At 40.6% G+C, this 22599-nt stretch overlaps 1 protein-coding gene across 8 annotated transcripts in view; it reads right to left on the bottom strand.

The window, feature by feature from the left end:
- The window catches only part of LOC126462486 (uncharacterized), a 58681-nt gene that overhangs the window by 11513 nt on the left and 24569 nt on the right, over positions 1-22599 (bottom strand). For 3 of the 8 annotated variants that reach the window (XM_050096077.1, XM_050096078.1, XM_050096076.1), the window contains exon 2: positions 8069-8406. The exons of 3 other annotated variants lie outside the window; for them this stretch is intronic. The gene's annotated coding sequence lies outside the window, so the exon portion shown is untranslated. Of the gene's footprint in view, positions 1-2769; positions 3584-3856; positions 7990-8068; positions 8407-22599 lie in introns of those variants that run through there. 2 more of the 8 variants (XM_050096082.1, XM_050096075.1) reach the window with 2 other exon arrangements.

The raw sequence follows: 22599 nt of genomic DNA, 5'->3' as shown, positions 1-22599 counted from the left end.
GCCGTCAGTAGTTCCAATGGAATATTGTCTACTCCCGGGGCCTTGTTTCGACTCAGGTCTTTCAGTGCTCTGTCAAACTCTTCACGCAGTATCATATCTCCCATTTCATCTTCATCTACATCCTCTTCCATTTCCATAATATTGTCCTCAAGTACATCGCCCTTGTATAGACCCTCTATATACTCCTTCCACCTTTCTGCTTTCCCTTCTTTGCTTAGAACTGGGTTTCCATCTGAGCTCTTGATATTCATACAAGTCGTTCTCTTATCTCCAAAGGTCTCTTTAATTTTCCTGTAGGCGGTATCTATCTTACCCCTAGTGAGATAGGCCTCTACATCCTTACATTTGTCCTCTAGCCATCCCTGCTTAGCCATTTTGCACTTCCTGTCGATCTCATTTTTGAGATGTTTGTATTCCTTTTTGCCTGTTTCCCTTACTGCATTTTTATATTTCCTCCTTTCATCAATTAAATTCAATATTTCTTCTGTTACCCAAGGATTTCTACTAGCCCTCGTCTTTTTACCTACTTGATCCTCTGCTGCCTTCACTACTTCATCCCTCAAAGCTACCCATTCTTCTTCTACCGTATTTATTTCCCCCATTCCTGTCAATTGCTCCCTTATGCTCTCCCTGAATCTCTGTACAACCTCCGGCTCTTTTAGTTTATCCAGGTCCCATCTCCTTAAATTCCCACCTTTTTGCAGCTTCTTCAGTTTTAATCTACAGGTCATAACCAATAGATTGTGGTCAGAGTCCACATCTGCCCCTGGAAATGTCTTACAATTTAAAACCTGGTTCCTAAATCTCTGTCTTACCATTATATAATCTATCTGATACCTTTTAGTATCTCCAGGGTTCTTCCATGTATACAACCTTCTTTCATGATTCTTAAACCAAGTGTTAGTTATGATTATGTTGTGCTCTGTGCAAAATTCTACCAGGCGGCTTCCTCTTTCATTTCTGTCCCCCAATCCATATTCACCTACTATGTTTCCTTCTCTCCCTTTTCCTACACTCGAATTCCAGTCACCCATGACTATTAAATTTTCGTCTCCCTTCACAATCTGAATAATTTCTTTTATTTCATCATACATTTCTTCAATTTCTTCATCATCTGCAGAGCTAGTTGGCATATAAACTTGTACTACTGTAGTAGGTATGGGCTTCGTATCTATCTTGGCCACAATAATGCGTTCACTATGCTGTTTGTAGTAGCTTACCCGCATTCCTATTTTCCTATTCATTATTAAACCTACTCCTGCATTACCCCTATTTGATTTTGTGTTTATAACCCTGTAGTCACCTGACCAGAAGTCTTGTTCCTCCTGCCACCGAACTTCACTAATTCCCACTATATCTAACTTCAACCTATCCATTTCCCTTTTTAAATTTTCTAACCTACCTGCCCGATTAAGGGATCTGACATTCCACGCTCCGATCCGTAGAACGCCGGTTTTCTTTCTCCTGATAACGACATCCTCTTGAGTAGTCCCCGCCCGGAGATCCGAATGGGGGACTATTTTACCTCCGGAATATTTTACCCAAGAGGACGCCATCATCATGTAATCATACAGTAAAGCTGCATGCCCTCGGGAAAAATTACGGCTGTAGTTTCCCCTTGCTTTCAGCCGTTCGCAGTACCAGCACAGCAAGGCCGTTTTGGCCTTATATATATACATATATATATATATACACATATACCATGAGCAACTGTTATCCACTGCTTTGTATGAAAAATAATTTACATGGCATTCCACATTCTTCACAGTGACAAGTACACTATCAGTACACGCAAAAAATTTTCCATCACTTGTGGTGTTTCATGTCACACTACTGACATATTAAGAAAAGCATAGGATTCAGAAATAACCCTATGTGTACCTCACTTTCCAACACCCCAATCAGATTCAAATCTGTTATCTGTTTGGAAAAATGAAGTGGACTCTTGTACTTTTTGGTTCCTATATATTAACTGACCCAGTATTCAGATTTCTTCCTCATTCCGCTTTTCTGACTTACACAAATGCTTTTGATAAATCAATGACGATACTCACTGTCCTCAGCATTTAGCTCTATAAGTGCCTCACATGCAAAAGAAATTCCATTTTCTACAGACATCTTTTTTCTTAAAGATAAACTGTAAGTCTGACAACAAATTACCTGTACAGAGATGTGTTACTATTGTCTTATACAAGGCTTTCTCAAAAACCCTCAACAACACTGACAGCAAAGGATAGTGGCCTATAAGGGTAGGCATGCATGAACAAGTTTCTGGCCGATTTTACTCAGCCAATAGGTGGTATTGAGGTTTTTAAAGTCAGATGACAACCATTCCTGCACATGGACTCTGAAATGGTTGCAAGTGTTCGTGATCTTATAAAATCGAGACAGAGGCAAAATGTTGGGTACAGCCATAGTAAGTGCAAATACAGTAACAAGACAGTTCTGTAGATTGTAAGAAGAACTGAGGTCACAACCCTCAAAATTTTGGGAGTACACCAGAACGTCTATCAACAGTTTTGATACGTTAGTTGCAATTATTTCACCTCATAATAAGTGTCAGAATGTCATTCATGGGAGTATTTCAAGTACTGAAAGGTTTTTGGTTACTACAAGGTAAATATACTTAAGAAAGAAATAACAAGTGTGTATTAAAAAAAATTGATTTATTTAGAAGTTGACATATGTGCTGAAAATGTCATCTGATTGGCATACAAGGTGCTATCCAAAATTTTCGGGACTGGAGTTGCCATCTGATGAAAACCTTACCTTTGGACTATTGGTCACCATCACCCTCGAAGTAGTTCCCATTCGCAAGTACTCACTGGTCCCAGCACTTATGCCACTGGTCAAACGTTTTCTGAAGTCCTGTTCTTTGAGGGTGTTTATTACTGCCAGCGATGCTTCTTGAATTCTCTCTAGAGTGTTGAACCGACGGCCTTGAGTCATTCCATGTCAAATCAACACACCTATTTTACCTCACCCTCTTAGATTTTGCTGAAAATTGGTATACTTATAGTGGGCACTGAGACTAAGGAAAATACCAAATTTCAATTTTTTATCTCAAACCATTCCTGAAATATGGCTATGTAAACTTTTCAAAAACCAGCCAAAAATGTGTGAACGGACTTTTTTTAAATTGTCCTAGGAGCTGCCCTAATTGAGCTAGAGAACTGGGAAAGGTGTCATTTTGCATGCTCTTTCCAGGGGTATACAACAAAACATAGCTTCTAATTAATAACCTTTTTCAAAATACTAATTAATATTTTGATTTAATTTTATTTTTTTTTACAAAAAGTACATAATTGAAAATTTTCAAAATATTTCCATAACTACTCCATACTATCGTAAATCACATGGCAAAATATAAATCTGGGATGATGATGGGTTCATTGTTAAAAAAAATTATTCCGGACTCTTGTTTTTCAGTAACAGCCCTAGTTTGACCAAATTGACCTTTAACAAACAGGAATTTCTTTAAAATATACTGAAAGGTAAGTAAAAAAGTATTAGAAATATCAAAACATCACCTTATTAAACGAAAACTAATCAGCATATTTTATAATTAAGTTGATTGCTTATTTTTATTTCATAAAAATTATACTAACAGTATATTAACCGATATAACAAAAACAAGAAATTGAGCATTTAACTACAAACTGAAATAAAGTACGAATATGTACAAGTATTTACATAACAGTTCTGGTCCATGATGTTTGAAATAGAACTATTAAACAAATTAAATACGTAATGCTTGTTTTTGAGTAACAGGTATCTGTACATAGCTAAATTTAACACAATAGGTACTAACAATAATTTTGAAACAACGTTCTATAAAATGTACATTAACACTAACCTGAGACAAAAATTAAGTTTTGAGTTGAAAGCAGTTTCCCAATAAATTGTCTTGGAACCTCACATATTACATTTTAATAAAGCTGACTGGGTTTGGTTTGCATCACTTTCATTAAGAATGTATGTTCTCCCTGTCGGAGTAAATGGATTCACTTTTGTGAGAACATCCACAACTGACACCCACAGGACATCTGCATGTGCAGGATAAGAGAATTACTTAGCTGGTCCACATGGATGAAGAAAAGTTATTTTCACTTCATCAAGTTCTTCGTTTTTTTCTAAAATGTACCCAAAGCCACCAGTTTCTGCCATATACAGTGGTGACATGGCCTGATACATCTTGTAACATCAGTTTGTCTGGTAATGCAGTTACCTCACTCTCCCAACTCTACATATCACCTGATAAGTATTTGACTATTAATTCTGATGTAGTGTTGGGAATGAAAGCGTGAAATTGCTGTGTTCCTTTGATTGTCAATGCCTCTTCAAGTCGGCTTTTTAAGAATATTTCTGAAGCAGCATAGTCTTCTTGAGTGGAATATGCAAAATCAACATTTGTGATATTATCTAATGCCCACTCAAATAGATCTCGTGCGGTTTGGATCTGATTTTGGTATGGCCTTTGCAAACTTGCACGAGCTGCCAGTCTCTTTACTGAACCTCCTACTCCATCACAAGGCCCTTTTCCATGTGCTGTGGCTGAAAGTGCCACTCAGCTTTTATGTTGAAGTCTTCCTCACGAAGGCAAAGGTTCAGGAAGTTTTTCTTATTTTTATACTGAGCGGCAGAACCGTCAGAATAATAGTATATCTTTTTTGGAATCTTTTGAAATTTATTTGTTAGATATGAAATTAGCTTCTTTTGAAAGGTGTAAACCGCAGTTGTATTGTGCTCCAGGCAGTCAGAAACAATGACAAAGCTTATATGCTCAATTTTGTCTTCCTGTTGGTAATATATAACAAAAGGATGAATGGTAATCTGTTGTCTTGTCCAGTGGAAACTCTGAACTTCATCCTGTAGAACTATACTATAATTTTCTGAAAAATCACACATGACAAATTCAGATTACATAAGGTTTTCTCCTGTGGAGTTAAGGAATGTTCGTTGTTGCCTGGCAATGAAGTCATGCTGAATCAAAGTCGACATCTTACAACAAAATAAATCTATGAATTCTTCAGAAGTTTTCTGAACAATTTCCAGATTACATCGGTCAACTGACATCCACTGTCGGAACTGAAATTGTTCAATAAGTTTTCAGGAAGAGTGTCTTAAAATTTTACGTATGACAGTTTCTCCAGGGCAGTATTCACAGTTTTCCAAATTGCAATCAACTGATGATGGGTTGCAAAGCATTTTTGCAATGCACTGCTTATAACTGTTTAAGCTTCTGTTTGTTACTGTATTTAGTTTGGCATTTTCTATCATTAATTTTATGTTTTGGTGAGTTGTGCGCACGCAGACAGTGTGTGTGCGCCACTCCGGCAAGCTAATACACAATGTTTTGGTTTCAACTCAGCAAATATAGAGAAACCTATTTTTATGTTAGGAAACTTGTCTTTAAAATGCTTGTAAGCTTCTTCAAGGTTACACAAAATAAGTCTTTTTGATATTATTTTATTTCCACTTTTTTCTGTAATTGTCACACAATCTTTAATACCTGGCATTGCTAACTTCATCATTTTCATAAAATGAATGTACAGTTTTGACAGTTTCTGTTGGTAAACAATTCCCTGGTTTTGGGTTTGGACCTTCCATGAAACCTCTCTCTTTCGAAACTTTTTTGGACTGCCGAACAATGTAATTCGGAGTATTAAATTCCCTCATTATTTTGCTGACACTCCACTTTTCAGGTAAACTTGTAAGAATCATTAGTTTTTTTGCTCTAGTTATAGAATTTTTAAAGTTTCTTTTAAGATTTTCAAGAACAGATTCATCAGTATCAGTATCTGACGAAGAAGTTTCAGGTGCAACAAAAAGTTAACGTGTCATTGATGAGATTTTCTTCACTTTTGATTTGGCGTAATGCCTAGATGTTAGTTTTCTCTTGTCAATTGGGGACTCACCTAGTTCTTGAAGTGTTGTGTTAAATGTTTTAACAGCTACTGAAGTTGGAGTGAAGTCAGGGTCTTGGTCTCGGATGATTATCTCTGATCCAGAAGATTCTTCTTCAACACTTTCATCACTGATGGGCTCTGGTGTATTTTTCAATTTGGTTACATCTTTCCTACATTTATCACAAATCTTGGCACCACTTGGTATTTGAGGAAATAATTTGGGCATCCATGTTGTGACATTTCTCAGTTTTTTTCTGTCTCTAATAAAATAATTTGACTTCTTCAATGGATTACAACACTGCACTCTTACATCACTGCACTTTTTACTTGGTTCCATATTTATACAAAAACCACTTACAAACTGTTCTTCAATGTATATATTTACTTGAAAATGAATTATTAAATATAATAAATACAAACTGGTCAACACAGAGGCAACAATTCATTTGCACTAAAACCACAGTGCACAATAATGCTGTAGGCACACTAAGCCTTAGAAGGTAATAATGCAGACTACATCATCTCAACAATGGTTCCAGTCTCTGAATTATTGTACAGACATCAAGCCCTATGTATACGGTCCTCTACTGACGTACTACCTTAAAGGTCAGTTTAGTCAAACTAGGGCCGTTAGTGAAAAACAAGAGTCCAGAATAATTTTTTTTTAACAATAAACCCATCATCATCCCACATTTATATTTTGCCATGTGATTTACAACAGTATGAAGTAGTTATGGAAATATTTTGAAAATTTTTAATTATGTGCTTTTTGTAAAAAATGAAATCAAAATATTAATTACCATTTTGAAAAAGGTTATTAATTAGAAGCTATGTTTTTTGTTTATCACTGGAAAGAGCATGAAAAATGCTGCAAAATGACACCTTTCCCAGTTCTCTAGCTCAATTAGGGCAGCTCCTAGGGCAATTTTAAAAAAAAAGTCCGCTCACACATTTTTGGCCAGTTTTTGAAACATGGCCATATTTCAGGAATGGTTTGAGGTAAAAAATTGAAATTAGGCACAAAACATTGCAGTAGCATGCGGAATTCACTGTTTGGTTGGGTGGGACAAATTCTTTGTGCACAATTCCCTTGGTATCAAAGAAAACGATGATCATGTTCATCACTTTGCTCTTCACCTTCTCGCTTTTTTGGGTCTTTGAGAGCCCAGACTCTTCAACTGGGATGATTGTTGCTTTGTCTCTGGGTCATAACCATAAATCCAGCTTTCGTTGCCAGTGAGAACATGTGATAAGAAGGTTGGATCATCAGATGCGGTCCAACGAAGGTCCGTGCACACTTCAACACACTGTGCCCTCTGATCGGCAGTCAAGATCCTTGGCACAAATTTTGCGGTGACACGATGCATGCCCAATTCATCAGTCAACATTAGTTGACATGTCCCATAACCAATACCCACTTCATCCGCAAGATCTTAAATGGTTCGACGTCGATCAGCATTAACCAGTTGTTGAAGTTTGGCAACAATGTCTGGTGTTGTGCAGCTAATGGGCCTTCCAGTCCTCAACGTCCGTACGGCCGGCCCTGAACCAAGCATGCTTCTCAAACGCCGGCGTACGGCTCATGCTCTGCCCCCAAACATTTGTTGAATCATTGCAAGGGTCTCCATAGCACTTTTCCAGAGATTCGCACAGAATTTGATACACATGCGCTGCTCTGTTCGCGGATCCATCGTAAAATCGCCACACACCAAACACAGAGTATCACGGAAATCACTGTGGATACACAACACATCCTCCCAGTTGAATTCCACTCTGCACACTGACTCATCAGATATGCAACTCTCGCCATCTAGTGGTGCAAATATCAACTACTCCTACTTTCCAGATGGCAGCACCAGTCCCGAAAATTTTTGATTCCATCTCTTATCCTGATTCAAACAAGTGGACCTCAACGATATCTCTTCTGCGACTGATGACTGAGATCCACTTGATCGTTCTGCATCAGCAACTGCCAGCAGGAATTTAATTCTAAATTTCAATTTTTTTCCTTGATTCAGCCTTTGTATTGAAGGCACTAAAGGTAGTATAAAATCCATGCCCTCGTCAACTACTTCATTTTTTTTTTTTTTTTTTTTTTTTTTTTTTTTTTTTTTTTTTTTTTAAATCTGTAGAAGGTGTTCTTTGTAAGAACTTCTTGCCTTCATTTTTTTTCCTGGGCACTGATGACACTGAAGACTGTAGACAAGTACTTGTGCTGGTTGTGGCTGATTCCTGTATCTTCATCAATGTTTAATAACTCAGAAGGTTCCTCTGAAGATTTTAAAATACTGGCAGTACACCTAATTGATAGTTCCAGCAGGGTTTTATAGTCTTCTGGACCACTGTTGCTATTTTGCCTTTTGTTCACGAATGGCAAAAGAACAGCAGCTGATCAGAGCAGTCATTCATATTTCTTGCATTTCCTCAACATTCGTCCAGGTCTTAGTCCTCCTTGAAACATGCCCTTAAATTTTGTCACCAACTCAATTTTATTTTCCTGGAATAAACAAAAACAAAATAAATATACTGTCTTCAACTGAAAACAATTTTGATATCTATCACAAATATTAAGTAGATATTTTAATCCATTCGCAGACATAAGGCTACAGGGAACAGCTTCCAACCATTACACTTTGAATATTTACTTAGGGATATGAGCAACAGAGAAAAATTGTAAAGAGATACATGTGATAAGTTATGGAAATGTAAATCTTTAACATAATGCAGCGCTTCAGCAACCATGAATTGTTCAGACAATAAGAAATCAGCCTTCAGCTGCAAGGAAATTTTTGTTTTGTTTTAGTTTACCAAGGGGTCATTCCATGTCAGTTCAACCAGGGGCTCCAGCTTAGTCTCAGATTTGACTGAAATTCAGTATACTAATTCTACCATATGTGGAACACTCGTGTACAAAGTATTAGTTTCCCCTGTCAATTAGTTCCAGAATTATGGCTTGTGAAAGAAGGTGGTGTGACCTGGAAATTGCAACCCGCATCTGGAAATCTATGTTCAGACCCAACTTCAGATCTTAATAACTTTGAAACTATTATACACAGACCAGTGAAATTTTTACATCCCAGTAACATCCATTTAGAGAACCCACTCCATGAATCGAAACACCAACAACATATTTCTGAGGGAAAATAAAAAATTCCAAAATGTGATTAAAAAATGTAATACGTTAAAAGGTACATATTGTAGGTGCCCTCTATGCCAAATATAATTCACACAAAAAGGGTATAAATTTTTTTGTGGTAAGCTTAATGTGGCCTAAACACACACAGAACTCATCATGCCCATATCAGTCACAAAAACTGAGTTACATGCACCCTAAAATACATAAAATTGAAAAATTACCTGAAAAACATGGATTTTGTAAGTGAGGTAGCACAAATGGACAAGTGGTATCCAAGCCAAATTTCACACACTACATAAGTAGACCATAATGATATATATCTCAAAATTTCAGCATGTTATTGCAAGACATTTGTGTAAAATGGAAGTTGACAGATGTATTTGGTGATGTGGCCATTGCTAAACAACACAATTTTGTAAAAACATATCATAAACTCCAGAATGAGATTTTCACTCTGCAGCGGAGTGTGCGCTGATACGAAACTTCCTGGCAGATTAAAACGGTGTGCCCGACCGAGACTCGAACTCGGGACCTAGACAAAGGTCTAATGTTCTGCCTCTTCTTATCCTCTCCCACAAATGTTTAATCACTAAGCAAGAACATATAGTCAGATTAACACAACGTATCATTAATGTTTACTGCACCTTAACTGCAAAAAACCAGTCGATTGTGCTTCGAACAGAAGTTCACCCACACTTTAGCTACTGTACTCTGTATATTGAGTGGCAAATTGTACTATCTTCCTGACACTGTGTTAGGAACTGGAACTGTCATAAGAATATGTTCAAAAGGAATCCAACACCTGTCTGCCAAACGTGGCCAATGAAATGGTCTTGCTGGTCCTGCTGGGGCCATGAAGTTCACAAATACATCACCTTCTGCTTCACAGCAGTCTGCAACACATCCTCCAAGTACCATTTGTCATCATAGACAGCAATAACATAGCAACCTGGTTGTATGTTGCTGCTTTTGCTTCTGAATTCTGAGTCAGACACACTGTGAAGACCCATGTTGTGCATGAACCTATAGTTATAACCGGATAGTCTGGTCATCTGCACATTGGCATAGTCCACTGGAGAGAAGTGACGATGGCTCCTTGTGCCTGCAACAGTTTTAACATGTTCTAGTCTGCTTTTTAGCAACTCTTCGACTGATTTCACCTCATCTTTCGAAACACAGAAAAATTGTATGCCAGAGATATTTTTCTGTACCCAGGTAAATAATTGAAGAGGTGTTAGAATGTGACCTTCTGTAGGGTGCTGCAAACTAGCTCGTGATGCCATGCACTTAATGGTAGCACCAATACCATCACATACATTTTCACCATGACTTGTTGCGAAAAAATTCCATTCTGCGTGAATCTGAAAATCATGGTAAGGCATGCATAAATTTTTGAGATTTTTACAGTTTGTGAACTGACTAGCTGCCCCATCACTGAAGTATTTCGCAAAATGTATGTGAGGCAGCTTGTTTTTCACATATGCCATAACAGTGCGAATGTTGGCATGAACTGCAATGGCATCATGAATTAAACAGTCACTAAAAATGCACAGGTTCATGACAGACACATCACCTGATTCACTTCTATAGTAAATCACAAATGGCTGGAGAGTTGCTTGACTGTTGACCCAGCGATATCCTTGGATGGCATCTTGAACTATAAATGCATAATTTTCAGAAAATTCTAGTATTACTATAATTTCATCTTGTTTCAAATTATCCTTACAAAACTGAAGATAAGCCGATTGTGCTGTTGCTATGAAGCTGTATGTGGTCAGTTTGTCCGTTTTTTTGACAACACATTTCAACAAAATCTTCCACTGTACTCTGCTTTGTTTCAAGACTTGTGCGATCCATGTGTGTCCATTGTTTATAAGAAACAAGTTCATCATCATCCATAAGGAGTTCACCATACAGTTTATTATTCATGTGCTCTGCAAGATTTGCCTTACCAGGAGTCTTTTTACACCTGTGTATCATGCACTGGTAGGAACTGATGTCACATACTAGCAGCTTCATTGCACCTTTGTAATCCAGACGAGAATCCTTTATAGCAGCAAACACCAGGTTAGCATTTTGATGGGTCTCACATACACAAACATTGTGTGTGCCCCTTGCACTTACAGGCACAACCCATTTTGGCCGAAGATTGAAAAAAGATGATAAACCTACTTTGGTACTGGGATACTTTTCCTTGAATTCAACATATAGTTCCGATATGTTGCATAGCAACAGTCTTTTTTGCATCTGTACATGTACATTTCCCATTTTCACCGTTACATAGCCTTTTTTCCAGGCATTATTTGGCTATAGTTGTTATTTTCATAAAACTCCGACACTAGCACCTTTATTTCTGAACTCAATTGCTTACTCTGAGCCTGCTGAAGTTGTGGAAGCAATCCTTAGGTTGCTTTTATTTTCCTAGCTTGCTTCACCATATATGTAGAAACATTGAATTCCTTTGCAGTGTAGTCAATAGACCAGCTGGAAGGCGCAAGGGTAAGAATAGCTACTTTTTTCTGGCGAGTGGATATGGCTCATTTTTCTTTCAAATCATGCACAATTTTGTCCAAATCAGAGCATTTCTGGCATGATTTCTGTTCCTTTGGAGCAGATAGTTCTTCCCTCTTCCACCATTAGTGTGTCAGCTGTTTTGTGTTTTAATTCCATTTGAGCTTCTTGTAGTTTTCTTCTACCATAGCTGAGCCTGTCTCTTTTCCCAACTTTGTGTGTCTTCATGGGAGACAAACCAAGAGCAGTCACTGAAGTATTTAATTGCTCATCCGCTGTGGTTGTAGGTGGCTGATACCCTTCGTCACTGTCATGTAAATTATCAGAATATTCTTCATTTTTTAGCAGTGTAACACACCTGGAATATAACTTTTGTCCTGGTTTCATGTTAAATCCCATGCACTGGTTCACTTTCAATACTGATTTTATATCAATTTCTCTGAGGCTACACTTCACTGTCTTCTTATGAATCCGAAATGAATCAAAACAACTTCTTTGTAGGAAAGAATACTTATCCAGAAACACTTTCATATGATGATAACATACACTAAAGTTTCCTGGAACTGTACTCCTTGTGCCCACAGGGTGTATCCCAGATCTCCATAGCAACAAATCTTGGTCCGATTCATCCAGATCATACAGTACAAAGTGAATGCCACATTTTGTTCCATATGTTGTTTTACGACATTCAAATGCTTGTGCTAGAACCAATACTGCAACTTGTTTGAACAAAAGCACAACTAGTACACTCTTCTGCGTCCATACTGACTTTCCACGACAGTACTGAGCAGTCTGAACTAGAATCTTAGAAACATGAGTAACTTGTAATTGTTGCTTGTTTCCTTTGTTGTTCCTGCCTAACAATGACACATTCTGTCCCTGAAAACTACCATTGTTTAACTTTCTGTTGCCTAATGGTTCCCTACAATTGCTGCAGCTTTATCTGAAACAGGCTGTCTGCATCATCACTATTACTTGCTAAATCGTGTTAAAAGAAATGTAACCAAATACATCTGTGACAACTTTTATTGTACACAAATGCCTTGCAATAACAAGTTGAAATTTTGCCACATATTATATTATGGTCTACTTATGCAGTGTTTGAAATTTGGCTGGGATATCACTTGTACCTTTTGTGCTACCACACAAAATCCATGTTTCTCAGGTAATTTTTCAAATTTTTGTATTTTCGGGTGCAAGTAACTCTGTTTGTGTGACTGATATGGGCAAGATGAGTTCTGTGTGTGTTTAGGCCACATTAAGCTTACCACAAAAATAATTTATACCCTTTTTGACTGAATTATATTTGGCATAGAGGGCACCTACAATATGTACCTTATAACTTATTATATTTTTTTACTCACTTTTTGGAATTTTTTATTTTCCCTCAGAAATATGTTGTTAGTGTTTTGATTCATAGAGTGTGTTCTCTAAGTGGATGTTACTGGGTTGTAAAAATTTCACTGGACTGTGCGGAATAGTTCCAAACTTATTAAGACCTGAAGTTGGATCTGCAGATAGATTGCCTGATGCGGGTTGCAATTTCCGGGTCACGCCACTTTCTTTCACAATCCATAATTCTGAAACGAATTGGCAGGGGAACTTAAAATTTTGTATATGAGTGTTCCACACTTGGTAGCATTTGTGTGCTAAATTTCAGCCAAATCTAAGACTATCGGCTGGAACATTTTCTCAAATTGGATGAACTGACATGCAATGGACCCCTAGGTTTTGGTGCCAATAATGGTATCTTCTTCAGAATCTACAAGTAAACCCATATGGACATATATTAAACATTGAAATACATCATCAATCTAATGATTTCATAATAAGGAAAATCGTGATACTTACAAAATTTAAATTATTTTGAGGGCCAAATGTTGGTCGTGTCACAGAATGAAACTAATACAGAATAAAGACACATAACCATAAGATTATGTCTGTCAACACTTAAAACAATAGGAAAAACGTAGACGGAGCTAGGTGGGGCCTGGAATAAGGGTCACACGTAAGCAACAAGGGAACTAGGCGTTGCGAGCAGTTCCATGGCGAGGCTAGGCCAGCGGCCAAGCACATGCGCTAGAGACAAGCTGTCTCAAAATTACTTAGAGCAGCATAAATCTTAAACAGAATGTGACAGGAAACAGTCCTGCAAATGGACAAATGCCTAACTATGGTACAGTACATTAAACAATTTTCCTAAGAACTAGCTACTACGTCAGGGCAAGAAAATTTACATTCAAATATTATGAGGGCAAAACCCCACTACAGTAACTAATAAATTAGCATGGGAGAGACAGGTGTGCGAAGCATGAAATATCGTGAACATAAAAACAGGCAAATTAAGAAACGCCTTTGGAACTGGTGTCATTACCAGTATAATACAAAATATATGGAGACACAACGTACAAACGCACTATAATAAAGGGGCAAAGCAGATAGGAAACAGCATCAGCCATTCGAAGTGGACCGTCGGTCAACTCTACTTGAGTAAGGGTTGAAATCCTTCGAAATAATTTCAATTTTTTAGTTGCAGCTATTTTTCTCTAATTTTCTCTATCAATAATAAGATGTTTAAAAATTTGCAATTCTTCAAGGTTGTCCAACTTACATCCTTTGACTTCATTATGGAAAAGTTCTGCATCCTTTAGAGGCTTGGGAGCATGGGCCAATTGGACAAGATGTTCAGCAAATGTAGATCCAGGTGTTCCACCATCGCTTTTAGTTAGCAGATGCTCTTTAAACCTAACAGACAGGGCTGTTCCTGTCTGGCCAATGTAATAACAGGGACATTCAGCACAAGTGATCTTATATACACCTTACAGGGATGATTTATCAGCACCTTTATTAAGAGAATGGACATTCTTTTAACGGTTGTTGGTGGTAGAGTAAGAAACTGTACACCCTAGGTTTTTTAATAAACAACCCACCTTGTAGGATACTGTAACACCATAATTAATTCCGTAAATATTTTGTACTGATTAATTCTGTTTAATGTCAAGTATGTAATTTTCACTATGTGATGTCTTTGACCTATTGTAATAAAGTGGAATGTTGTGTAAAATGTTTTCTCTTTACCATTTAAATTCTTTGCATTAATTGGAGGAAAATGTTATATAAATATGTGGTTTTTGTGTTGACACGTTAATGTATTTAAATATTAAGATTTTTTAAAAGATGTTTGTTTACAACTATTGACAAGCTGGATAGCATGAAAGGTTATCTTTTACTGACACCTTAATGGTTTAATATTTACAAGAGTTCATTGCTAGTTTCCAAAGATAATAGTTACAAAAACAATGAGCACTGCTACTTGCCTTCTAGCTAATAAGAGTTTTGTTATGTCAGAACAAGCTAAAGTTTTGATGGGGGCCATCTATAATCCCATCAAACACTTATGTACATAACTCGAGGCCACAGCCTTTACAGTATATACAAACCATAAGCCCCTAACATTTGCATTTTGGCAGAAAATGGTGAGTGTTCTGCACGAAAGTATAATTAGCTGGAGTTTATTCGACAGTTTTCAACAAACATCTGGCACATTTTGCGTCTGGATAATGTGGTCGTAGACTGTTTATCCAGCATCAGCACTGTTACAAAAATGGTTGATTTGACGCACCTGGCCAAAGCTCAAGAAGTCGGCATGGAGCTTCATGGTTGCCTGGGTGACGTGTCAGACTTGCAGCTCAGGTTTGTTGAAGTTCCAGCCTCAGAAACTAGAGACTATTGTGATGTACCTCATAATAAAACCAGGCCATTCATTCCAGCAGCATTCTATACACAAAAATTTGCCTGTGCCACCTGAGAATTAAGTCGACAGTGAAATTAGTCTGCAGCCATTACATCTGACCAGGAGTGGAGAAGGATTGCCGACAGTGGGCCACGCAAGGTCAGCATAGTAAAGTAACACGGCACGTGCACTGACCTGTAGGTATCATCCCTGATCCGACAGACAAGATTTGCACATATACACACTGATGTAATCAGGCCATTGCTCCGCCACAATGATGGGTAGTATTGAGACAGCATAAGAAGGATGGATGTGCAGATGCATAAACAAAACACTCATAGCCTAGTTTCAAATGGACAAGGGACCGGTATAAATGGAGGAGGGTGGTTCGATCTGCATCCCAGGCAGTACCATTGAGGACACATAGGACTTTGAGGAACTGTGTACAGCAGGCTGCCAGGTAAGACACATGGGAAAATCAAGAGTGTTTCCTATTGAGCATCAGCCCCAGTAATTTCGTAGTTTCAACAAATGGAAGAGCAACAGGCCCAAGATGTAAACATGGTGGAAGAAACCAACTCCACTGCTAGACATTCATACAAACAGTGTTGTCAGTGGAAAAGCAAAAGCCATTATCAATGCTCCAGGAGTAAAGATGATCGAGACACCGTTGAAGACACTGCTCAATGAGACAGGTCGTTGGAGAACTGCAATAGATGGCAAAACCATCAACAAAAAGGCAGCTGGAGGTGCCCAGCGGGAGACAGGCCATGATAGGATTAATGGCAATAGCAAAAAGGGTGACGCTCATGGCGGAACCGTGAAGAACACCGTTTTTCTGGAAAAAGGTGTCCAAGAAGACTGAAGTCACATGTATCTTGAAAACTCAGTCTTTTTCAAAATTCCTGAAGGAAATGTGGCAGGCAGCCACGGAAGCCCCATGTGCAGAAAGTACGGAGGATACCAGTTCTCCAGCAGCTGTTATAGGCTTTCTCCAAAGCGAGAAACACTGCCACAGTCTGGGATTTCCACAGAAAACCATTCATGGCATGGGTGGACTAAGTGACAAGATGGTCAACTGCAGAATGGCGCACTCAAAATCTACACTGTGCAGTGGTTAGTAAATGGCAAGACTCGGGCCACCATACCAGCCAGGCACGAATCATATGTTCATCACTTTGCAAACACAACTGGTGAGACATATAGAGCAGTAGCTAGAAGGAAGGTTTTTGTCCTTACTGGGCTTATGTATGGGTATGACAGCGGCTTCACGCCAGTGTCTGGGAAACTTGGCTTCTGCCTGGATGTGGTTGTACATGTGAAACAGAAAGTGCTTGCCCGCAACAGAAAGATGCTGCAACATCTGAATGTGAATATTATCTGGTTCTGTAGGGGAGGATTGGGATGGAGTGAGCTGCCTCAGAGTAAAGGCGGTATTGTAGCACCCACAATTCTGAGAAGAGAAGAGTATCACCCGAGCCTTCTCTGCTTGTTTCCAATGGAAAAAGGCAGGGTGATAGTGGGAGGAGCTTGAAATCTCCGCAAAATGGCAGCCCAAGGTGTTGGAGATAGCAATAAGGTTCACAATGACAACATCTGCTACTGTCAGGCCAGAAATTTGGGACTGGATCTTGGTCCCAGAGAGCTGTCGAAGGTTGGCCCACATGATGCAAGAGGGAGTGAAACTATTAAACGAACTGGTGAATTAAATCCAGCTAACTTTTTTGGTATCTCAAGGAACACGACACCTGTGCACCCAACGGTTTATAATGAATGCAGTTTGTCATTGTAGGATGATGGTTAAAAATATGGAGAGTACGTCTTTGTTCACTAATTGCATTGCGGCACATCTCAGTCCATCAAGGGCCCACAACATGGTGTGCTAAAGAGGAAGTGTGAGGAATGGAATGTTCTATTTGTAAGATATTCTACCTGGTCATCACAACTGGGGAAATGTTGTTCGTCAAACGTTGCCAGGGAGGAGTAAGGCCTCCAGTCGGCCTTAGTGAGCTGTCATTTGGGTGTGCACAAAGGTGGTGTAGGAATTAGCAAACAGATGGCACACAGGAAGTGGTCGCTCGAGAATGTGTCAGAGAGAATGGATCACTTGAAACAGTGGGCATGCTGGGCAGGTGCAGAAGGATAGGTCCAAATGGGAATAGGTGTATATGGAGTCTGAAAGAAACATGGGTGCTACTGTGTTAAGGCAGAGAAGGTTAAGTTGATTAAGAAAGTCAGCCAAGAGGGCACCTCTCTGACAGGTTCTGGGAGAACCCCAAAGGGGATGGTGTACATTAAAGTCACCAAGAAGTAGAAAGGAGTGAGGTAGTTGCCCAATAAACTGGTGGAAGTCTGCCCTGGTGACATCAAATGACAGAGGGACACAAACAGTACAAAGGGAAAGGGCTAGTGAGGAAGAAAAATGCGAAATGCAACAGCTTGAAGGTGGGTAGTCAGGAGATGAGTTGACTATGAATGTCATCCCATTTGAGCAGCATGACTCCCCCAAGAGATGGAATGCAGGCCTCAGGGGGAAGGTCAAAACGGACCGGGAAGACATGTGAGAGCTCAAAGCAGTCATGAGGACACAATTTTGCTTCCTGAGGGCAGAGAACAAGTGGACGCTGAAATTCTAAGAGCAGCCCCAAATCCTCTTTGTTGGACGAAAGATGGCGAATGATCCATTGAAGGAGAGTCATGACAAAGAAAAAATGAAGGGATGTCACCTCGGCAGCTGCCGAGTGCCAGCCTTTGAAGACTTGCTGCTACAGGGCACCAAGACAGGAGGATCATGCTCCATGAGGTCTACCAAAGCAAGGGCATTCTCCTTCTGTCAGCCTACAGAGTCCAGGGCAGAAAATGGGTGGTGGTGTGCACCAGCGACATGGAGGTCAGCTGGGTGAGTGTACCTCATGGCAATACCATTAAAGAGGCGCTTCGAGTCGGTGAAGGAGAGGAAGACTCAGATGTTGGTTGGCTGACAGGACATTTCCTTCTGTCCTTTCTGGCCTGCTGGTTGTGTAGCTGATGATTTTGCCCCATGAGGCGAAAGGAGGGTGGAATGTTGCATAGCGATGCTACCATGATGCTGGGCAATTTCACAATCACAGTGTTAAATTTAAGGTCACATGTCCGCATGGCCACGTCCCTCAAGGAGCGAGATGTAGCAAGAAGAGTACTGCATGTGCCAGAGGGTAGAATGCAGGGTTTTTGACTAGGCAACAACTTGTGGGCAACTAGGTAAGGTACTTTTTCCTTTGCCAGGATCTCCTGGACAGCCCACTCAACAAGATACACAGGAGTATCATGGGAGGAGGCACCATGGTCACCATTGCAGTTGAGGCTCCCTGCCGCCATTGGATAAGCAGCTGCCAGCAGCAAGTCGTATACTCTTACCTCACTTATTTGTTACATAGTTTAATTCTTAATTTCTTTGCGTGTTTTAGGGTACTTGCACTGTTTAATTCACAAATTTTGGGTGTATTATAGTATTTGAGAGTTGTAGCATCGCATTTTAGTACCTGAATAGTGTAAAATCGCGTAGTCTCCTTCTGCTGCAGAGCAGTGTGTCAACAGTGTGCAAGTAGCAGCATTACTGCATTTACTAGGCAATCTAGTATTTTAATAACTGTTTAAATTTTGTGTCGAATTGTTTGTGCTCTCTGTAGATTAGTTCAGACGTTCTGTGCACAACAGTATTTAGCATGGATAGGGACTGCAACTGCTGTGTTCGGATGCGGGCTGAGTTGGCATCCCTTCGCTCCCAGCTTCAGGTAGTGTTGGCTTTTCGGTCACACAGCTTGAGGCTGTTGCCAATGGGCATCGCTGTGGGGGTCCGGACGGGGGTTTGTCGGGAAAGGCCAGCTCGTCCCACGCATCCCCTGATCGGACTACGGCTGTGGCTGCCCGGGATACTGCCCACATTGAGGCTGATCCCTCACCCGTGGTAGAGTGGGAGGTCGTCTCTAGGTGTGGCAGGGGGCGAAAGACATTCTGGAGGGCTGAACGGAAGGCCTCTCCAGTTTGTCTGACGAAGAGGTTTCAGGCTCTGTCTCCAGCTGATACTGATCTTTGGTCAGACGTGGCTGCTTGTCCTGTTCCAGAGCTTGTCCCTCAGTCTGCAAGATCTGGGCGATCGCAAAGGGTAGGCTTACTGGTAGTTGGGAGCTCCAATGTCAGGCGCATAATGGGGCCCCTTAGGGATATGGCTGTAAGGGAGGGGAAGAAAATCAATGTGCACTCCGTGTGCATACTGGGGGGAGTAATTCCAGGTGTGGAAAGGGTTCTTCCGGATGCCATGAAGGATACAGGGTGCCCCCATATGCAGGTGGTCGCTCATGTCAGCACCAATGATGTATGTCGCTGTGAATCAGAGGAAATCCTCTCTGGCTTCCGGCAGCAATCTGATTCGGTGAAGACCGTCAGTCTCGCTAGCGGGATGAAAGCAGAGCTCACCATCTGCAGCATCGTTGACAGGACTGACTGTGGACCTTTGGTACAGAGCCGAGTGGAGGGTCTGAATCAGAGGCTGAGACGGTTCTGCGGGGCTGCAGATTCCTCGACTTTCGCCATAGGTTGGTGGGGTTTTGGGTTCCGCTGGATAGGTCAGGAGTCCACTACACACAGCAGGCGGCTACACGGGTAACGGGGGTTGTGTGGCTTGGACTGGGCAGCGCAAAGTCAGGACATGCGGGGACCAAGCAGCAATCGGTATTGTAATTGTAAACAGTCGAAGCTGCGTTGGTAAAGTACCGGAGCTTCAAGCGCTGATAGAAAGCACTGATGCTAAAATCGTTACAGGTACGGAAAGCTGGCTGAAGCCAGAGATAATTTCTGCTGAAATTTTTACAAAGGCACAGATGGTATTTAGAAAGGATAGATTGCATGCAACCGGTGGTGGCGTGTTTGTCGCTTTTATTAGTAGTTTATACTGTAGTTAAATAGAAGTGGATAGTTCCTGTGAATTATTATGGGTGGAGGTTATGCTCAACAACCGAGCTAGGTTAATAATTGGCAACTTTTACCGACCTCCCAACTCAGCAGCATTAGTGGCAGAACAACTGAGAGAAAATCTGGAAAACATTTCACATAAATTTCTGCAGCATGTTATAGCCTTAGGTGGAGATTTCAATTTACCAGATATCGACTGGGACACTCAGATGTTTAGGACGGGTGGTAGGGACAGAGCATCGAGTGACATTATACCAAGTGCACTATCAAGAGTAATAGATGGCAGATTTCAGACTACCAAACAGATCAAAACGAAAATTTCTGTTCCGACACTGACAATGTTCAGTGTTTATGGAAAAAGTTCAAGGCAATCGTAAAATGCGTTTTAGACAGGTACGTGCCGAGTAAAACTGTGAGGGACAGGAAAAACCCACTGTGGTTCAACAACAAAGTTAGGAAACTACTGCGATGCGCAAAACTATAGGCCTATATCTCTGACATCGATCTGTTATAGAATTTTAGAACATGTTTTTTGCTCACGTATCATGTCATTTATGGAAACCCAGAATCTACACTGTAGGAATCAACATGGATTCCAGAAACAGCGATCGTGTGAGACCCAACTTGCTTTATTTGTTCACGAGACCCAGAAAATATTAGATACAGGCTCCCAGGTAGATGCCATTTTCCTTGACTTCCGGAAGGCGTTCGATACACTTCCGCACTGTCGCCTGATAAACAAAATAAGAGCCTACGGAATATCAGACCAGCTGTGTGGCTAGATTGAAGAGTTTTTAGCAAACAGAACACAGCATGTTCTCAACGGAGAGACGTCTACAGATGTTAAAGTAACCTCTGGCATGCCACAGGGGTGTGTTATGGGACCATTGCCTTTCACACTATATATAAATGACCTAGTTGGTAGTATCGGAAGTTCCATGCGGCTTTTTGCGGATGATGCTGTAGTGTAAAGAGAAGTTGCAGCATTAGAAAATTGCAGCGAAATGCGGGAAGATCTGCAGCGGATAGGCACTTGGTGCAGGGAGTGGCAACTGACCCTTAACATAGACAATAGACAAATGTAATTTATTGCGAATATATAGAAAGAGGGATCCTTTATTGTATGATTATATGATAGCGGAACAAACACTGGTAGCAGTTACTTCTGTAAAATATCTGGGAGTATGCGTATGGAGCGATTTGAAGTGGAATGATCATATACAATTAATTGTTGGTAAGGCTGGTGCCAGGTTGAGATTCATTGGGAGAGTCCTTCGAAAATGTAGTCCATCAACAAAGGAGGTGGCTTACAAAACACTCGTTCGACCTATACTTGAGTACTGCTCATCAGTGTGGGATCCGTACCAGGTCGGGTTGACAGAGGAGATAGAGAAGATCCAAAGAAGAGCGGCACGTTTTGTCACAGGGTTATTTGGTAAGCGTGATAGTGTTACAGAGATGTTTTCAGCAAACTCAAGTGACAGACTCTGCAAGAGAGGCGCTCTGCATCGCAGTGTAGCTTGCTGTCCAGGTTTCGAGAGGGTGCGTTTCTGGATGAGGTATTGAATATATTGCTTCCCCCTACTTATACCTCCCGAGGAGATCACAAATGTAAAATTAGAGAGATTCGAGAGCGCATGGAGGCTTTCCGGCAGTCGTTCTTCCCGCGAACCTTACGCGTCTGCTGGAACAGGAAAGGGAGTTAATGACAGTGGCACGTAAAGTGCCCTCTGCCACACACCACTGGGTGGCTTGCAGAGTATAAATGTAGATGCAGATGTAGATGTAGGCAGACAATCGCACTCCTGAGTATCCCTACCACAGGTTACACACTTGGCTCGGTGGTGACAGGACTCTCGAGTGTGGTTGTAACGATAACACTGGTAGCAGCGCATCGGGTTCAGAATATACTGTCTGACTGTGATAACTTCATAGCCTGCTTTGATCTTTGATGGAAGAACCATTCTATTAACTGAACACAGGTCGGTTGCAGAGAAGCCGATCTCCATAAACGATTTCCGTGTAGCCTGTTTGGCCAGCCTGTCGGCAAGTTCGTTTCCTGGGATTCCGATGTGACCTGGGGTCCAGACAAACCCCACTGACAACCAGACCATTCCAGGGCATAGATGGACTCTTGGATGGTCACTACCATAGGATGACGAGGGTAGCACTGGTCAATAGCTTGCAGACTACGCAAAGAGTCAGTACACAGAAGAAACGACTCCCAGGGCATAAATGTATATAGCCAGCAGTTTGGCAGTGGAAACACTGCAGCCATCGGGCCAGGAATGCTGTTCAGTATGCCCTCCACGGACATACACGAAGCCGACGTGACCAACAACCATCCAGCCATCAGTGTA

Source organism: Schistocerca serialis, chromosome 1 (genome assembly GCF_023864345.2).
Source record: "Schistocerca serialis cubense isolate TAMUIC-IGC-003099 chromosome 1, iqSchSeri2.2, whole genome shotgun sequence".
NCBI lineage: Eukaryota > Metazoa > Arthropoda > Insecta > Orthoptera > Acrididae > Schistocerca > Schistocerca serialis.
This window is presented reverse-complemented; position numbering and strand designations above follow the sequence as displayed.